A 17,806-nucleotide genomic window follows, 5' to 3' on the forward strand; every position below is an offset into this window, starting at 1 on the left:
GGAAAGCCTCCGATGGTACATTCTCACGGCAGAAGGAAGCTATGAAACTATTAGGCCCCTTACACCTAAAACACTTAGTTCAGCTGCATTTATGCCTATTAAAATATATGCTCTAGGGACTATGGTGATAGAGAGATAGAAGGACAAAGGAGGAGGAAGTCGGTGGAATAAGATAGCGAGAGAGTAGTGGGATGACCCTTGATAGGGAGGTTGTGTGATGCCATGCATTGCTGATAGGAAGAAGAAAGGCTGATAATGTGATGCTAGAGATAGAGGAGAAAGTCTTTGACTCACTTTCTCTCCAGCCCAGCATCAGTAATACAGGAAGTGAACAGATCTCTTTAGCCTCTTTAGAGATTTAGATTGAAATGAGATAATTATACATAGTACCTTTAAAGAATAAAAACTGCAGACCTCATGGGTACAGGCTCATGTGCCGACATGATTTAAAAAGACTGCATGCTTAGATTATATCACAACTAATCCTAAAAGGAAATATCATTATATGTTCAGTCGCAGGCTCCCCGAAGTGCAGTTTGGGATGCAGGCTGTAGACATATTAGTTTTACTAGTCAATTCATTGTATTCAAATGTGCCACATATGCAGTTAGTGGATAATAAAAAGGCCCACATTGTTTCCCAGCCATTAATTTATCTAACTGCAGTAAACAAAAGAGAACATTGCTGAGAAAACCTTTCATAAGAGGAAAAAGAGAGACAGCAGTTGCCTACTCAGGTTTTTCTGGCAGGGTGTAGTTGGTGGGTCAGCTGCAGAGGAGGAGTGGAGCAGTGGGTTCGGGGTCTGGTTTTAGGGGAAGGTTGACACCACGTGAACACCACAGCTTATGAATAGTGATGGGTATCGTTTAGGTTTTATCCGATACCAGTACCAAACCGGTACTTTTGAAACGGTGCCGGTGCTTAAACGGTGCTCGAACCGGTGCTTAAAGAATGGAGAACACAAAATTGGTCCAAAAACCTCTCATGTTCAGCTGTTTTTTTTGTAAAAAGATAACAATGTTAGCCTTTTCTGCAGCTATGGGGCATATATGGTATCACTCTTGGCTGGAAGCAGTGCTTAATCAATGGAAAAAACACCAACTTTGTCCAAAAACCTCTCATGTTTAGCTGTTTCCCACTTTTTCTTTGGTCATTTTAGCCTTTTTGGCCAGGGTGAAGGGAGTATCTGCCATCAAACAAGAAGACAGCCGCATGTAACTACGACGGTGTTTGCTAGTTCACCTTACATGCATTAATGTAATAACGTGGTTAGCCTACTCAACGTAAATTACACACGAACAACATTAAGCTACTCACGCAGAGAAGAACGGCTGCTGCTGCATCATCATCCGTCATCATTTCTGCTACACTGGCAGGGCTAGGGGCCAGGACTCTACTCTTCGGGTTTTTTGGGGGATGTTGCTAACTCCGGGTCCGATAACAGGCACCACACCCGCAGTAGATGTGCTCGGTGTGAGGTCTCGCAGCAAGCTATCAAATACGGCGCATTTCTCGGCTTTTAACAAAATGCTATACGTCACCAGGTGTTTCATCAGATTCGAGGTGTTACCTCCTTTGACAGTATCACGGTATCAGCTTAAAGCACTTGTTGCAGGCTGCTGAGTTTGCATCTTTTGCTGTGAAGTACAGCCAGACTTTTGACCGCTTCGCTTTGGGCATTTTTAATCTGTAGCTCTGCTGTAAAAGAACGTACATACCTGGGCCCGCCTACTACGCTCGCAAAGGTAAAATGATTGGCTAGAATCCGAGGTGTATGACATCTCAGGGAAAAAAAAGCACCAAAATAAAGCACCGAAATGTGCGCTGCTTTTCGGTCTGGTTATAATGGCACCGGATACCGTTACCCATCCCTACTTATTTATGAACATCATCGTGTTGCACAAACAACACGAGCATAAAACAGAGTTGTGCTAGACCTTCAACAGTAGTCCTGAAGTCTGGCTGGCATGTCGAAGCCCCAACCCAGGCAGCCGGCTCAGGCACTGGCTGAGATTCTGGTGATGCAACAGGAGAAGGAGGCAGTGCATCCGTAAACAACTGGAAGTGCTGCAGGACCAGGCTGAGTGGCAGACGGAGGTGTTGGAAAACCTCATCGCTTGGTCTGGTTCCTCCGAGGGACCACTGTTGCTCCGCCTGTAGATGATTCTTGACCCCCAGGGTTTGTTAGAGGTCTTTGCAGCCAGGACAGAGCCTTTCCGGTGGCTGGAGGAGGAGTGGGTCCTCTGTTTGTTGACATTGCTGTTGGGAGAGACGTACAATGCCAGGGCGAAGACCTCCTTTGGGGTTGTCATTAGCAAGGGGGGCATGGGGCGGATGTTGCAGTAGGACCGGCCCTTCACCTCTGCAGGGCGGCTGCAGCCAGGCGGTTGCAGATTCAGCTGCTAAACAACGGGGCCCTGGAGCAGTTTGTGGAGGGGCTCACCGGCTGGTGGACTCGGGCTACATTCAGACCCTGGTCCACCAAACCCTTGTTCATCCAGGTACATATTTCTAGGCAGAGTGGTTGGAGGTTAGGTGCCTATATGGGGATTTTCACAAATACAGCGGAACCCCGACTTACGAAATTCATTCGTTCCCGAGGGTCTTTCGTAAGTCGAAAATATTCGTAAGTCGAAGCACCCATCGCGCCTTTTGAGTGAACGATAGGCTATAGGCTAATTGCTAACTGCAACAACAATACGTCGTTCAAGTGGAACAGCGAAGCGCAAGTACGAAAGCCAAGGGGGTTGTCACATGATTCGGAAGGCATTGTGGGCATTGTGGGCTGAGCCAATCAGAGCCAGCAGATTTCGTTACGTTGCCGTTAAGTGCCTTCGTAACTTGAGTTTTTCGTTAAATGGGGTATTCGTAAGTCGGGGTTCCACTGTATCCTCTAGTGCCAGTGGAAATTAAGCATCAGAGAAAACGCATAAACTGAAGGCCAGGGTTAGCCTGGGGTGGACACACCCCTTAATAGTGGGAATGAATTGGCCTGGGTTCAGTAGATTAATGAACCCAGTGTGTGGAGGCGTGTTCACGATTGGTAGGACATCCAGAGTTTGTGCTGCATTCAGCGTTGATGCAGGGTTGTCTGAATATGACTGTGGAGGAGGGAATGGTGGGGCCTTTACTGGAGGTGCTGTCAGTCCCAGTGACCCACTCCACAGATTTTCCACTAGAACAGACTCGTGATGACACGCTACACTCAATCTTTGACTAAGTGATTGAAATAGATGGTCAAACTGCGTGCCCTGTAGCAGCACAGACATTCCCACATTTTGAATTGATTAGGGACAGTTTGTACAGAGGGAGTCGCGACACTCACAAGCACGAAAAACCCGCCTAGTTGTCGGTGCGGATATGATAAAACTGTGGAGCTGAGCCTGGTTAAAGAACGAGATGAGTTGGGGCCAGAGTAGTAGTTCTTGTGGTAAAGAAAGATGTGTCGCCTACCGAAAGGTGAACGAGGGGTCACAGTTGGACGAATACCCGATGCCCCACATCGACGAGCGCCTGTGCCGCGTAAGACGGGAGGGGAAAATAAAAGCACAAAGAACAAAGCATAAAACTGAGTCCTCTACATTTTTATTAATAATTTATTAATTATGTTTTTTTCATGGTCATCACACGAAGCCATCCAAATTAATTTGACGCTGGTACTTTTAGTGTTTTTACATGTAGCCGATTAAGTGGAAAGATTCCAGTGTAGGTCAAATCTGCTAGCAATTCATGTGCTCTGTACATAATGTGTTTTGGCATCAGTGCAGCTACTCATCCAAGTCAAATACTTCTTGTCAGTAATAACAATTAAGTGCAAGAAAGACTTGTGTGAAACTGAGTTGACTTTACATGAAACTGAAAATAACCAAACAAGGATGTAACTTCTGTAAAGTGAACATAGATGGTCATGTTTCACCTCAGTACATGTTTTAGCAGAGTACATTTCATCTAAAGACTTAAATGAAAAAAGAAAACCTTTAGAAATTGATGCTTTCAGTAACTTGTCTTGCATGGTGCTGTTGATCCTAACACTGTAATCTCTGATGGATCACTTTGGGATTTGTGGAAAGACTCAAGCTCCCCAGAGCTGATGATTGTAATTATTCTCTTCCTTAAAAGCCATCAACGTGTGTTTGGCGTCCACCTTTGATAAAATACCGCCAAAGTCAACGAAATGCCCTGAAGCCTCACCTGCATTTGGATTTAGTGCTAATTAATGTTAGCATGCTATCACCTGCTAAAAACTGCCGTGCTAGCATTGTAATTCTGTTTCTTAGCATATGTCTGTGAAGGTTCTCAGTCATCCAGGTCATCGTGGTCTAAGGAGCTTGGAAAGAAAAGCGTCTGGACTTCTTTAAGTTTCTTGAAGACGTTTCACCTCTCATCCGAGAAGCTTCTTCAGTTCTAAGGTCAAATGGTGGAGAGTCCCAGATTTACATGATCCAGTGGGAGTTTCCCCCCACAGAGGGACAAAAGACCCCCTGATGATCCTCTAATCACATGAGCCAAGGTGTTGTTGAAAACTCGTTCGATTTGGGCAAGAGAAGTAAGCAGACTGAGTCCAGGTAGGTGCCAAAAATAGTGATCTTTATTTACACACTTGCGCAGAGTGTGGGAAGAAACTTGCAACAACAATCTTACAATCTTCAACGAGCAGACCGCTCCCCATCCTTATATTACCCTGATGACGTCACAGCTAGATCTTACTGGAAATGATAACAGTTCCAAAGTTCTCCTTATATAGGCATCCAATACTACTTTCGAGACAAACAAGTGTGTGATATGTTGTGCAGTTTTGTGAGACTGTGTGTCCAACCGAGAGATTGTCCTGAGACGACCTCCCTGTTCTTAGTACGTGCAGGAGTGAACGTGCGTACTTTCCATGACTCTCTATGTGCATGTTGGTGTAGGCCTGAATATGTGTGTAAGTGAATGTAGAAGGCCCTACTGGACCCACAGCTTCGAGAGGTGTGAATACAATGATATGGATACCATTTGCAACAGCTTAAGCAGATAGAATAATAGAGAACAACAATAGACTAATTAAAGTGATGATAATATGCATACATTAATATTTTGATCAGATTACCATAGATATAATTCAGAGATTATTCTGTCAACTGGTTCAACAATGATGAATGATTGATCAATGATAGCCCTGATTATAAATTGTCACCATGAGAATACAAAATAAAATATCTCTTGTCCACACTCCTCCTCTTTGGCCATCGGCCAACCTTTACCCGAATTTGTTTCACTCCTCTGTCCAGGCGGCTTCTCGCAACGGCATCATATACCCCGGACCAGCTGAACCAGCTGAACCAGAGTCTAGGGCCCTGCTTACCAGTTTTACCAACACTCGCCTAACCAGAGGAATGAGACAACATCCGATCATCAATATACCTAGAAAAACTATAAGAGAAAACATGGCAGACATAAACACACCCTTCCATTGCCCAAAGACAGACGTGATCCAGTCTCCCAGCCCCGTGTTCACACCTGATTGCTCATGCATGGTTCTAGATAACGTTTTCAGATTCTCCAGCGCCCGAGTGACCGTTCCGTCCGGAGCAGTATTGTTGGGAATAAAGGTGCAGCACATGTCACCAAACATTGCACATACTCCACCCTTCTCAGCCAACAACATGTCCAGAGCCATTCGATTTTGGACTCCCATCAAAGACGTCGGACCTAATTGTTCCGCAAGGCCTTCCACTGCGTCCCTAGTAAGATTAGAGAGTCTCAGCACATTATAATGCACATAATTAATGCGATCAACATTTTTATTTGGAGTTATCCATAAAAACACACTTTCAAAGCCGGCCGCTATCTGATTAACTAACTTATACTCATCTGGAACTCCCCTGGGAACTCCTATTGAGTCAATCCAGGTTGGCGAGTCCCATCTTGGGTCATATTTGTGCGTACCCCTTGTATCTCTCCTACGTCTGGCTGTCAACACACCCGTGTCCTGCTGTGAAACTGTTTCTACCCTACTTCCTATAAGCATCAACGGTGCACCTAGGCGCACCAGAGCACATGTTCCCACACTCCCCAGGGGAACCTGCACCAAAAGGGTGTACTGCCCACAATAATAATATAGCCCACCCCTTGCCCAGGTGCCTATGATTGTGGTTGGGTCACTTACATTATTAGTAGTCCTACCTGGGATCGTCCTCTGACACCAGCTTGGATCAATCCTTCCTAACGTATATCTCACGCTGTCTGTAGAGAACTCAAAACATGTATAATTATCTCGTTTAGGTGTGAATGAACCTGGTTGTGTACGTTTATCAATTGGCGGATATAAACCTGACAAAGTGGTGCAGTTACCTGTGTTCACCGCCTCTCTAGTTAATCTCAGCATACAACTATAACCCCACTCATCCTCTGGATACAGAGGAGCGGGTTCAGTGAACAGACGAGGTCGAGCTGTAGCACAAGCAACACAATCAACCACTTCCTGCTCTTTAGCATTCTGAGCCACCCAATCTAACCAAAGATTCCTATCACCAAAACCTGTGGCCCGCTCTATTAACTCTTGGGGTTTTAATCTAGTGTAATCTGTGGCAACAAGCCATGTCTCTTCTGAATCCTTATAAGTAGCTGTCTCTAGGGGGTCCATTTGCTCTATGAGATTCATTGCAGTGTCGTTCCCTATCGGTTTAGGTCTTGGATTGAATAAGTTCACCCGAATTATCCCTACTGGATCTGTCCCTGCTTTATCTACCCCTATGACTAGATAAAACGCACCCCCGTCATACCCCGCTTCAGGGAGTTCACTCCATGGTCCCAGGGAAAGAGTGACAGGGTTCTGTGTAACAGAATAATCTCTCTGAATGGCTATCCCTTGCAGGGCCTGTGGCACTGTTGGCCGCCATCCTACCCCTGTCCAAGCAACCACATCCTGCCAAGAACACCACTGATCTGTTATATAAGTGTAAATGTCTCCTTCCATTGATGGACCCCACACCGACTTAGGGTAACATACCATAGGGTGATAACAAATCCACACATCATATGTTCTCCAGCTGCTACCGTCTCCTGGGCATCTAATTACCTCACACAAATCGAATGTGAAGGCTGTCGTGGACCCATTAACATACCCAAACTCAACTCCCCCACTGGCTGTGAGACACCCATCGTTCCCACCTGAGCCAACCTCGCGCTTGAATTTCCTTGACGACTTGATCGGTTTGGACTCTGGAGCGGATAGACCTCTGCGTCTGGGCAATTCACCTGTCTGCCAATAAACAAACAAACACATTATAATACTTATTATCCCCAACATCCCCGTTATTTTCCAATTTTCCCACAACTTCATGATCACTGTTCCCAGGCTCGTTTTACTTTTACTTTAAACTTCGTAATAAGAGTATAACGTTATGAGTATAAAAGTATGCGATTATCGTACAAAACTATTACGACTCCTTTAAACTATAAAATACTTTAGACTAGAGCCCTAGCCTATTAGGAGCCTGAAATGAATTAATACTTGGCATGTGACGCTCCTCTTCTTTCTTCGTCTCCCCAGGTAGACTACTGGGGAGAACCGCGGCACAGGGGGAGAGGATTATTCTGCCTCTATGTTCCCCCCTGTGTTACTTGGGGTGGAGCTTATCTCGAGTAAGCTCTCATCGGCCACGGCACATTGAGACCAATGGAACCAGGTCTCACCCTTTCCCTTCAGCCGAACCGCACTGGTAGTTCGAGCCGTCACCTCGAATGGCCCCGTCCACCTTGGATCTCTCCACTTTCGCTTAATGACCTTCAGCCACACCGCCTTGGCGTCGGGTACGGACCTGTCCTCCGCATTCACCCCCTCTCCAACCTGTTGTGTGAAACTAGACACAAGAGCTTTTAATTCTTTCCAACATTCATTATGGTTTCTGTTACTTTTTATACTTTCTTCCGCCGGGACTGTTGTCCAAGGACCTGGAAACTGTCGTCCTGTCAACAGCTCATATGGTGTGAAACCTGTGGATTGATTAACACAACATCTTATTATCATCAATGCAATTGGCAGGGCTGCCACCCAATTTAGCCCCGTCTGAGCAGAAATTTTAGCGATTTTATTTTTCAGGTTTAGATTCATTCTTTCTACTTTCCCCTGCGACTGGGGATGATATACAGTGCCAAATCTGTGTTGCAACCCCAGCTTCTGTTCTACCTCTGCCAAATCTTTGTTTTTGAAATGAGTCCCATTGTCTGACCTAATTCTCTTAGGAAAACCATGCCGGGGGATGTAATGATTGATTAAACACTTAATCACACTTTTTGCATCCTCCCTCTTTGTTGGCCACGCTTCGGGCCATCCCGTCAGAGCATCTACACTTACCAGTAGATATCGAACTCCTCCTGGCCCTGGATCAATCATGTCAGTGAAGTCGATCACAATCTCTTCACCTGGTCTCTCTGGGATGGGAAATTTTCCTGCCTCTGGCTTAATTACTGGTTTTGGATTGTGCCTCCCACAGATCAGACACGTCCTGGCTTTCTCCTTGATCATATCCTTCAAAAAGGGATGCCACCAATGGCACAGATGTCTTCCCATCTGGGCCACACCTACATGGCCAAGCCCATGCGCTTCGGCAATCTTCTGTTTTGCCAGGTTGGCCGTCAACACTGGTCGTCCGTCAGGTCCTCGCCAGAGACCTCCTTCTTCCCAGGCTCCTCGACTCTTCCAGACCCCCTTTTCTTCCGGGGCCGCCTCCTCTTGGGCCTTCCTGGCCTCCTCTAGCATGTTGACTCCTACTTCTTCCTCCGCGGTTATTTGCACCATCTGTCGTAGTGCTTTATAGCCTGCTGCCTCCTTGGCCGCTCGATCAGCTTCCTGATTTCCCCTGGCCACCATGCCAGTCCCTGAGGAGTGACCTTTGCATTTTATAATGCTCACCTCCTCTGGATCTCCCAAGGCCTGCTCAAGTTCCTCCATTTCCTTCTTGTGGCAGATTGGTGCATTATCTGCTGTCCTGAATCCTGCTCTTCTCCATTGGGCCAGCTCCACGTGAGCTGCTCCAAAGGCATAAGCTGAGTCCGTGTAAATGTTGACTCTTTTTCCTTTTGCAAGTCTCAGAGCTCGACTTAGAGCAATTACTTCTGCTCTTTGGGCTGACTGCTGCCCTTCAAGTCTTTCAGCCTCCTTCACTTCAAACTCAGCCCCTTTTCTGCAAACTACCGCGTAGCCTGCTTTCAATCCTTCCTCATCTCTGTAGCAGCATCCATCTGTGAACCAATCTTCAGCTCCCCGTACAGGTTCCGCTTTCAAGTCTTCTCTTATCTTCTCGTCGACTTCAGCTCTCTTTGCACAGTCGTGCGGCTCTCCTGACCCCATTAAATCTGCCATATTGATTCCTTCATGCGTGAAGGTCAAGTTGGGAGCGTCTAAAACTTTACTCACTCTCTGTTGTGTCAATGGTGTCATGGTGAAGGCTTGTGAGTTAACATATGCCACCACACTGTGGGTGGTCAGCACCTTCAACGGATGGTCCCTCACTATATGTGCTGTCTTTTGTATAATCTTTGACACCCCAATGGCATGCTGTGTGCATCCCGGGTGCCTTGTCTCTAATGGATCCAGTCTGACGCTGACGTACATGAGTACATCTCTCCCTCCCCCTTTTTTCTGAAACAACACCCCATTAACTATCCCGTGTGTTTCTGAAACATCAAGATAGAAGGGTTCATCATAATTAGGGATGGCAAGATCAGCCGATCTTGACAAGTCCTGTTTTAATGCGATGAACGCCGACTCAGTGGCCGATGTCCATGGCAGTTCAGCCTTCAGGTTACGGACACCCACTGTTTTCACCAAATCCCTCAAAAGGGCTGTTTTCCCTGCATAATTTGGAATGAAGTGACGGCTGTATCCTGTTAAACCTAAGAATGAGAGCAACTCCTTAACCGTACGCGGTTTTGGATGTGTCAAAATCTGATCGCGATGGGTGTTTAGCAATCCCACTGATTTGTGAGCAATGACACGGCCCAGAAATGTTACTTCTGGTCGGACCAACTGCAACTTTTCTTTACTCACTTTGAAACCGCACTCAGCGAGTCTCTTCAGTATGGTAAGTGAAGCTGCCGTACAGGCCGAAGCAGACGGAGCCGCAATGAGCAAATCATCAACATATTGCACCAGTGAACACCCCTCTGGTAGGTGGCATGGCGATAGAGCTTCTTTCAACACTTGGTTGAAAATGCCCGGGGAGAGTGCAAACCCTTGTGGCAACCGTGTGTATCTATACTGTTGCCCCCTGTATGTGAATGAAAAAATGTCTCTCAGAGACTCATGTAATGGGAGACAGAAAAATGCATTCGCTAGATCAATACATGTAAACCACTTCTGTTCTGGTGTTAATGCCGTCAATGCCGTGTAGGGATTTGGGACAGGCACCGTGTCAGTACGTAAAATGGCATTAATGGCTCTTAAGTCATGTGCCATTCTGTACTTTCCTGTCCCGTGTTTTTCTACTGGCAAAATAGGAGTGTTCCAGTAAGATTGAGAGGGCTCAAGCACCCCTACTTTCAATAGCCCTTCAATGGTTTCTGCAATTCCCTCTTCAGCTGCTCTCTTTTGCCTATACTGCGGTTTCCAAATTGGTGTTTCAGACTTCAGCTGGAACAAAACAGGCGAGCAAGTTGCCAGGCCCACATCTGTAGACCCAGCTGACCATAAGGTGCCAGGAAGAGTCGCAAGTGCGGCAACTGCATCCGCATGGTCTATTCTTTCTCTCCCATGGATTCTTGAGATTTGTTCATGCTCCAATATCACTGTGTCCTCTGATAGACAAGTGATACGGTAAATTTTGCATTTTGGCGAGTACCAAACGTCTGGAATCTGAGTAGCTTGCCAGCCCGGTTCATCGAGGGCTCTCTTGACCATTGTTCCCAGCTCCTTCGCCTGATGACCCTCATGGACCGCCAATGTAATATGGGGCACTGAATCAGGTCCCATTTTGAACCAAGGCCGTTGTTCTTCGGTTAAATTTACTCCTGCAGCGACGCCTTCAGGACCGACATAGATGTTCTGAGAACACACATTCCAGGTCTGACCTTCAAGGTCAGACTGGAACAGGTCCCTATAGATTTCATCCTCGTTCTTATCATAATAGAGGGTCACGTGGCATGGATCTCGCGGAGAAGAATAGACAGCCAAGGCCATAATCCAAGGTTTCCACAGCTGATACAGTCTCAAAATACCTTCATCCACCAACCGACCCCAGTAAATGTCAGCTGTAGGTTGTTCACAGTCTTTCAGCAAATACTGGTTCTTTGAAATTGTCCCCAGGCACAGAAACTCTTTTCCTCCTGGAAGTGTAACTGTTAATCCATCAGCTGAGCACATGACAGTGGCTCCCAATTTAATGAGCAGGTCCCTGCCCATCAAATTCACTGGCACCTGAGGAGACACCACATAACTGTGCTTCAATGTCTGATTTCCCAGCACCGTCCGGGCTGGATTGGTTATTGGCAGAGTCATTGGAACCCCAGAGAAACCCACCACACTAACCGTGTGTTCGGAAAGTGTGACACTGCTTGGTCTTTGTCTCAGCGTTGAGTAAGTAGCTCCAGTGTCCACAAGGAAGGTCATTTCAGTCCCTTCCACACTCATTGACAACATCGGATCTGCCATTCCCATGTCGTCTTGTCTCTGTGGGTCCCGTCAGTACAGCTCCTCCTCTCCGCCCCAGTAGGCCAGGGGATACTGAGCCACCGGCGCCATGCTTGGGTTTGGAGCTTGATGTCCCCTTGTCTGGACCACTCTGCCTCGAAGAGCTCCCTGTGCCTGGGGTGGAGATGGATAACCAAGTTCTAGCTGTCGTGGTGTAGGACAATCACGAGCCCAATGTCCTCGTCCTCCACACCTTCTGCATACATTCGGGTCCAGCATAGGTCCCCCCAGACCACGGCCCCTTGGTCCGCCTCCTCTTTGAGATCCACCACGCCCCCTCAACGACCTAGTAGCCCCCCAATTCCCCGCGGGTCTTCCTTGCCTTGGTCCATTGGCGGGCCATCGGTCATCAGGGTACAGAACCGGATCCAGATCTGGCCAATCAGGCTCCGGATTGCCCTGTGGCTGCGCCACCAGCATCTTCTTAGCTCCATCTTTGTTTTCCTTTTTCTTTTCGTTTAGTTTTTCTCTCGCCTCAGCCAATTTCAATTTTACTAACTGCCCTTGCGCCTCCTCCAGCTCCTGTTTTTTCTTGCTCACCTCGTCTCTTTCCAGCTCAAGTCGATGTATGATATGCCTCTCCCATTTTGCTGAATCCGCCACCGCAAAGTCTGGATTCTTCTGTAGATCTGCTCTCACTCGTTCTGGCAGACCTGCTAACACCGCACATCGGAACCACGCCCGAGGTTCCCCATCTTGCCCAGGATGCTCCCCAGTTTGGAGAATCCACTGTTCTTTTGCGTGCTCTATAAACTCTCTAGGGGAATGTTCTGGGCTCCAAACAATCCTAGGTGTAGTGCCAATATTATGGGTCGGATACTTCTCACGCACTGCATCAGAGAGAGCATTTCGCACCCTTGCATAGGGGACATCGTTTGGTTGGCATACAGTTCTTGCTATCTCTTCCACGTCTGCGAGGCCTCCACCTCTGAAGGTCCTCCCACCGATAGCACGAAAATCTCCCAGGGCAAGTTCTTCTCCTTCTGTAAGACTTCCTAGTCTTCTCAACCAAGCCGCTCCTCCCTCTGTGATCGGGGGCAGCTGCTTCACCAGAGCCTCAAGATCTCTGATATTATAGGGATGGTAGACTGGTTCGCCCTGTGAACCCGTCAGTAAAGGCATAGTGAGGGGCAATTCCTCCTCTATGTCACACTGCCCTTCTCCGGTTTGCAATGCAACGCTCTGCTTCCGATTCTTTTCAAAGATCGACGGTCTTTTGTCTCTTACTTCTTCCAGAACCCTCCCAGAGCGAAGCGTCTTCACTCCTGGGAGACCCTGAAACTTTGGGGCGAGTCCTCCCATTTCCAGGTTCGACACTTCTCTAGATTTTCTTGATTGTCTTACAGAGGTCGCCAAGTCCTTTTCCAATGCCTCAAGCGTTTGTGCTAATAGCCGTGGTGTTGCTACGCCTTCTTCCTCCAGTCTTTTCAAGGTCTGTTCCAACTTTATCACGGCCTCCCGGTTGTCAGATATTTTCCCAACAACATGGCCCTGCCACTGTTCTTCCTCAGGGTTGTCAACCTTTGACCTCTGACTGGTTTTTTGGTTCGCCTTTAATGGCTGCCTCTGAAACTGCAGTGAAGGTGAATCTTCCTCTGAAGTCCAGACCTCCTGGGATGCATTTCCCTGGCTGGGCTGTTGCGGTGTCACCTGACCTGTACTCATGGAAGCCACAGGTTGAGCTTCTTCTGTAGCTCCATCTGGGCTGAAAAGAGAGGGAGGGATCAAGATCACCCCCCGTGTAGTAATTCCTTGTGATGTCCCAGCAGCTGGGTGGGGCTGACTCACTTCTGATGCAGCTGCCACTGATTGAGGCTGCATCACTTTTTGTGTAGGTGCCACTGATTGAGGCTGCGCCACTCTTGTGTCTGCCTCCTCTATGCCCCGAGCAGATGTCGATGGTATAGGATTCTCCTGTACTTCCACAATTCCTCCCTTAACTGTTCCTGTTTTTCCTCCCGGCCCCCACAGGGTGCCACCCTCCAAAGTCACCACTGGACAGATATAAGGAGGGGGTGGGGCACTCAAGAATTCCTTCAGGCTGGGATATAATATTCCCTCAGCCTCGGCTTCTTTTATTAAGACTGGTTTGGTGTCATTCACTTCCTCTTGCATCCAGTGAGAAACGCCTTGGGAGACAATCATAAGCTTGCAATACTTATTTTGTTTTCCAATCATGAGCTTCTTTTCTGCCTTCACTTTTCTCCCTTGAAAACGTCCCAAGTGTTCCTCTTCAAGCTCTTTGATTCTCTTCTCACATTTCTCACCTTCAACTTGGAAGATGGAGTGAAGAGGAGTTCTGTCCTCCAATGTCTTCTGTTGATTTTCACATAATTCCTTCACTTCTCTTTCCAGATCTTGACACTGGCGGGCAATCTCCTTTGAAGTCCCCTCAGCAGTAATTTTAATTGCTTTCTTCAATTGCTGTATTTGGTCCTTCAGTGGCTTGTATCTCTTTCCCCCATCAGGGGTCACCTTTTCCTCTTCAGCCATTTTGCTTTTCGACCTCACTTACCTTTACCAAAATGGCCGCTCTTAGGCTCCTCCCTTTGGGGTTGCCTCACTGTAGTTCCCCTTTCGGCAGTCAGAATCCCACAAGCTGGTCAAGCTTAACCTCCGCTAGGCTCTAGCCGGGGAGAAACCGCCCACAGACACACATACACACACACACACACACTCTCTAATGCTCCTTTCAAGACAAAACTTCACAAACGTCTACTGCAACAATTTAAGCACCCAAAGCCAGCAAAAATTCACTCTCACATTCACTTCCCTAACAACTACAAAATTTTCACACATGAGAATAATCCAGTCAATCTACTATGCACGCCGTTTCCCTCCTTATAGCGAGAGACTCACCCGATCTTTAAAAGACTTTATATACACTATGAAATCACAAACACAAGACTACAAGATTTAGTTTATTTAATATATTGAAATCCTTTCACCACACTTCTGAAACACACCTTCACCTACCCAAAAAGAAAACTGAGAAGCAGAGAAATGGAGAAGTAGGGAGATGGAACAAAGCCAGCAAGTACACACACACACACAGAGCTCCCCACAGAGCCCCCTCTCCTCCTCTCAGAGAGAGAAAAGAAAAGAGTTTTCCTTTTTTCACTCTGCAACCACACAGGAGAAATTCAACAGACAGTTTATACCGCTAATTTACACCTTATTTACACATTATTTACACATGGGCCCATATAAACGTATGAAAACACCATATGCCAGAACAACTTATCTTCTTTATTTCTCTACCGATATTCCTAAGTTTTTGACTAATTTAAAAGCATCTTTCAGCCCAGGGCCGCGCCTTGCTAATCAATTAAACCCGCTTCGAGGACGCCCCCGCCGAAAGCGGTCAGATTCCTAAGCCCTACTTAATTTATAACTGCTCCCCGCCAGGCAACAAGGACCTCCACCAGCCACGTGAAATATCCCAGTTCACGCTTTTGGCTTTACTTAAAGTTCACAAGTCCCCGACGTTAAATAGTCACAGCCGGGTCGCACCCTGTCACTCAAACAGCGCAGTAAGAAAAGTGATCCCCTTGATCACTTTAGTTTTTAAGGGGGGCTCGAAATCCCCCGGGTACCACCCGAGCTTTTAACCTGACCGTGCGTCCACGATCAGGGGTCGCCGCCACCCGCTGAGCAACTGCGCTCTTAGGGGCCGCGCCCCAGTCCTAAGACAATTTATTCAAGTGTATTATAAGCATCACTCCCGGGTCTTAGCCCGCGGTTATTTCGACGCCCGAACCGCGTTCTGCTGATCAATCAGACCGAATACCCTAAACTACTGGTTGGCTGGCTGGCCTCCCCAGTCAACCCACATCACTTTAAACACACACCGTATTGACTTAAACACATAACCTCTTAACTCAAAATTCCCCCCAAAATAAACAGCAATAAATTTAGTCAGTCCAATATTCCCTGCTTTTAGCACTAATTACCCCAAAATCACTATGGACAGACACCAGAAGCCCATACTGAGTGAATATTATTAAATTTAGTTTTAACTTCCAATTTAGCGCCTTTGGATAAAAATCAACAGGTGGCACTCACCTTCTAGTTCGCCTGGCGTGTCACTCAGATAAGCTGCTGGCCTTCCGTCCCTTTGGCACCTCCAAGCCGCACGCTCCTCTCTTCCCCAACCAGGTTTCGGCACCAAGAATTGTTGAAAACTCGTTCGATTTGGGCAAGAGAAGTAAGCAGACTGAGTCCAGGTAGGTGCCAAAAATAGTGATCTTTATTTACACACTTGCGCAGAGTGTGGGAAGAAACTTGCAACAACAATCTTACAATCTTCAACGAGCAGACCGCTCCCCATCCTTATATTACCCTGATGACGTCACAGCTAGATCTTACTGGAAATGATAACAGTTCCAAAGTTCTCCTTATATAGGCATCCAATACTACTTTCGAGACAAACAAGTGTGTGATATGTTGTGCAGTTTTGTGAGACTGTGTGTCCAACCGAGAGATTGTCCTGAGACGACCTCCCTGTTCTTAGTACGTGCAGGAGTGAACGTGCGTACTTTCCATGACTCTCTATGTGCATGTTGGTGTAGGCCTGAATATGTGTGTAAGTGAATGTAGAAGGCCCTACTGGACCCACAGCTTCGAGAGGTGTGAATACAATGATATGGATACCATTTGCAACAGCTTAAGCAGATAGAATAATAGAGAACAACAATAGACTAATTAAAGTGATGATAATATGCATACATTAATATTTTGATCAGATTACCATAGATATAATTCAGAGATTATTCTGTCAACTGGTTCAACAATGATGAATGATTGATCAATGATAGCCCTGATTATAAATTGTCACCATGAGAATACAAAATAAAATATCTCTTGTCCACAGTGTGAAAGCGGGTGTGGGTCACAATCAGCCAGAGTTTCAGGTGAGCTCATTGTGAGACCTGGCCCCACCCTATCATGTGATTTCCTGAGGTCAGATGGCCCAGGATGTGAGTGGGCGTTAAGGCGTCTGGGGAGGGAACTCAAAACTGGATTATAGATGGCAGAGAGTTGGTGTCGTAAACCCCCGCCTCTGTTCAAAGATGGTCGCTTACAGTGGACATAGATGGCTTCTTTCACTCCTCTTTCAAACCATCTGTCCTCTCTGTCCAAAATGTGAACATTGGCATCCTCGAAAGAGTGTCCTTTATCCTTAAGATGCAGATGGACAGCTGAGTCTTGTCCTGTGGAGGTGGCTCTTCTGTGTTGTGCCATGCGCTTGTGAAGTGGCTGTTTGGTCTCTCCAATGCAGAGGTCTGGGTATTCCTCGCTGCACTGTACAGCAAACACCACATTGTTAAGTTTGTGTTTTGGAGTTTTGTCTTTCAGGTGAACCAGTTTCTGTCTGAGTGTGTTGCTGGGTCTGAAGTACACTGGGATGTTGTGCTACACTTGAATCACAAGAAGTACTGCAGCATAAGGAAAACTGCAAACATTAATATTTAATGTAGGCCAATACAAGATCCCTCAGTGAGGTAAAGGAGGTAAACTGAGTACAGGATAAGTCTTATATGTTATCAGTGTTTGCCTTATGTCTTATATAGGTATTTTTGTGAGTGCTCACAAAGAATACAACATATATAGTCATAGAAAAAAGAGGCCACAGTGGACTGCAAGCCATTACGTGAAATAAGTATTTGATCCCCAAATAAAGCAACACTTGGTATTCATGGAGAAGCCTTTGTCACGGGGCAGGATGTGTCTTGAAGTTGGTCACCAGGTTTGCACTCATCTAAGGAGGAAACGTGTCTCACTGCTCCTGACAGAAACTCTCTAAATCCTAAATCCTAAATCCAGTGTTCTGGCTGAAAGTAGGAGGTTCTCATCCTCAATGTTATGGTCCATGGCTGAATCCATTGGCCCCTCAGTAGGTAAACAGCCCCACAGTAATGTTTCCACCTCTGTGATTGATTGTGGGGATGATGGTATTTGTGTCCTAATCAGCATTTCTCTTCCTGGGGGAAACTGTGGTTTCCTCTGGGTTGTAGGCGATCAGGTGCTTATTTTACTCAATGAAATGGAAATCAGTGGATAATGTTTTGTTTTTGTTTATTTATCTAGCTATTTTTTTTTTAATTTCTAGTGGATGTTCTATCTGTGTCTGTT

At 46.6% G+C, this 17,806-nt stretch overlaps 1 protein-coding gene across 1 annotated transcript in view; it reads left to right on the plus strand.

Moving 5' to 3' along the window:
• Nucleotides 1-17,806, plus strand: part of cdh13 (cadherin 13, H-cadherin (heart)) — a 396,226-nt gene that overhangs the window by 209,780 nt on the left and 168,640 nt on the right. The gene's annotated exons all lie outside the window — the stretch shown is intronic.

The sequence above is a fragment of the Perissodus microlepis genome, chromosome 7, assembly GCF_051167445.1.
Source record: "Perissodus microlepis isolate ML-2025 ecotype Zambia chromosome 7, ASM5116744v1, whole genome shotgun sequence".
Classification (NCBI taxonomy): Eukaryota; Metazoa; Chordata; class Actinopteri; order Cichliformes; family Cichlidae; genus Perissodus; species Perissodus microlepis.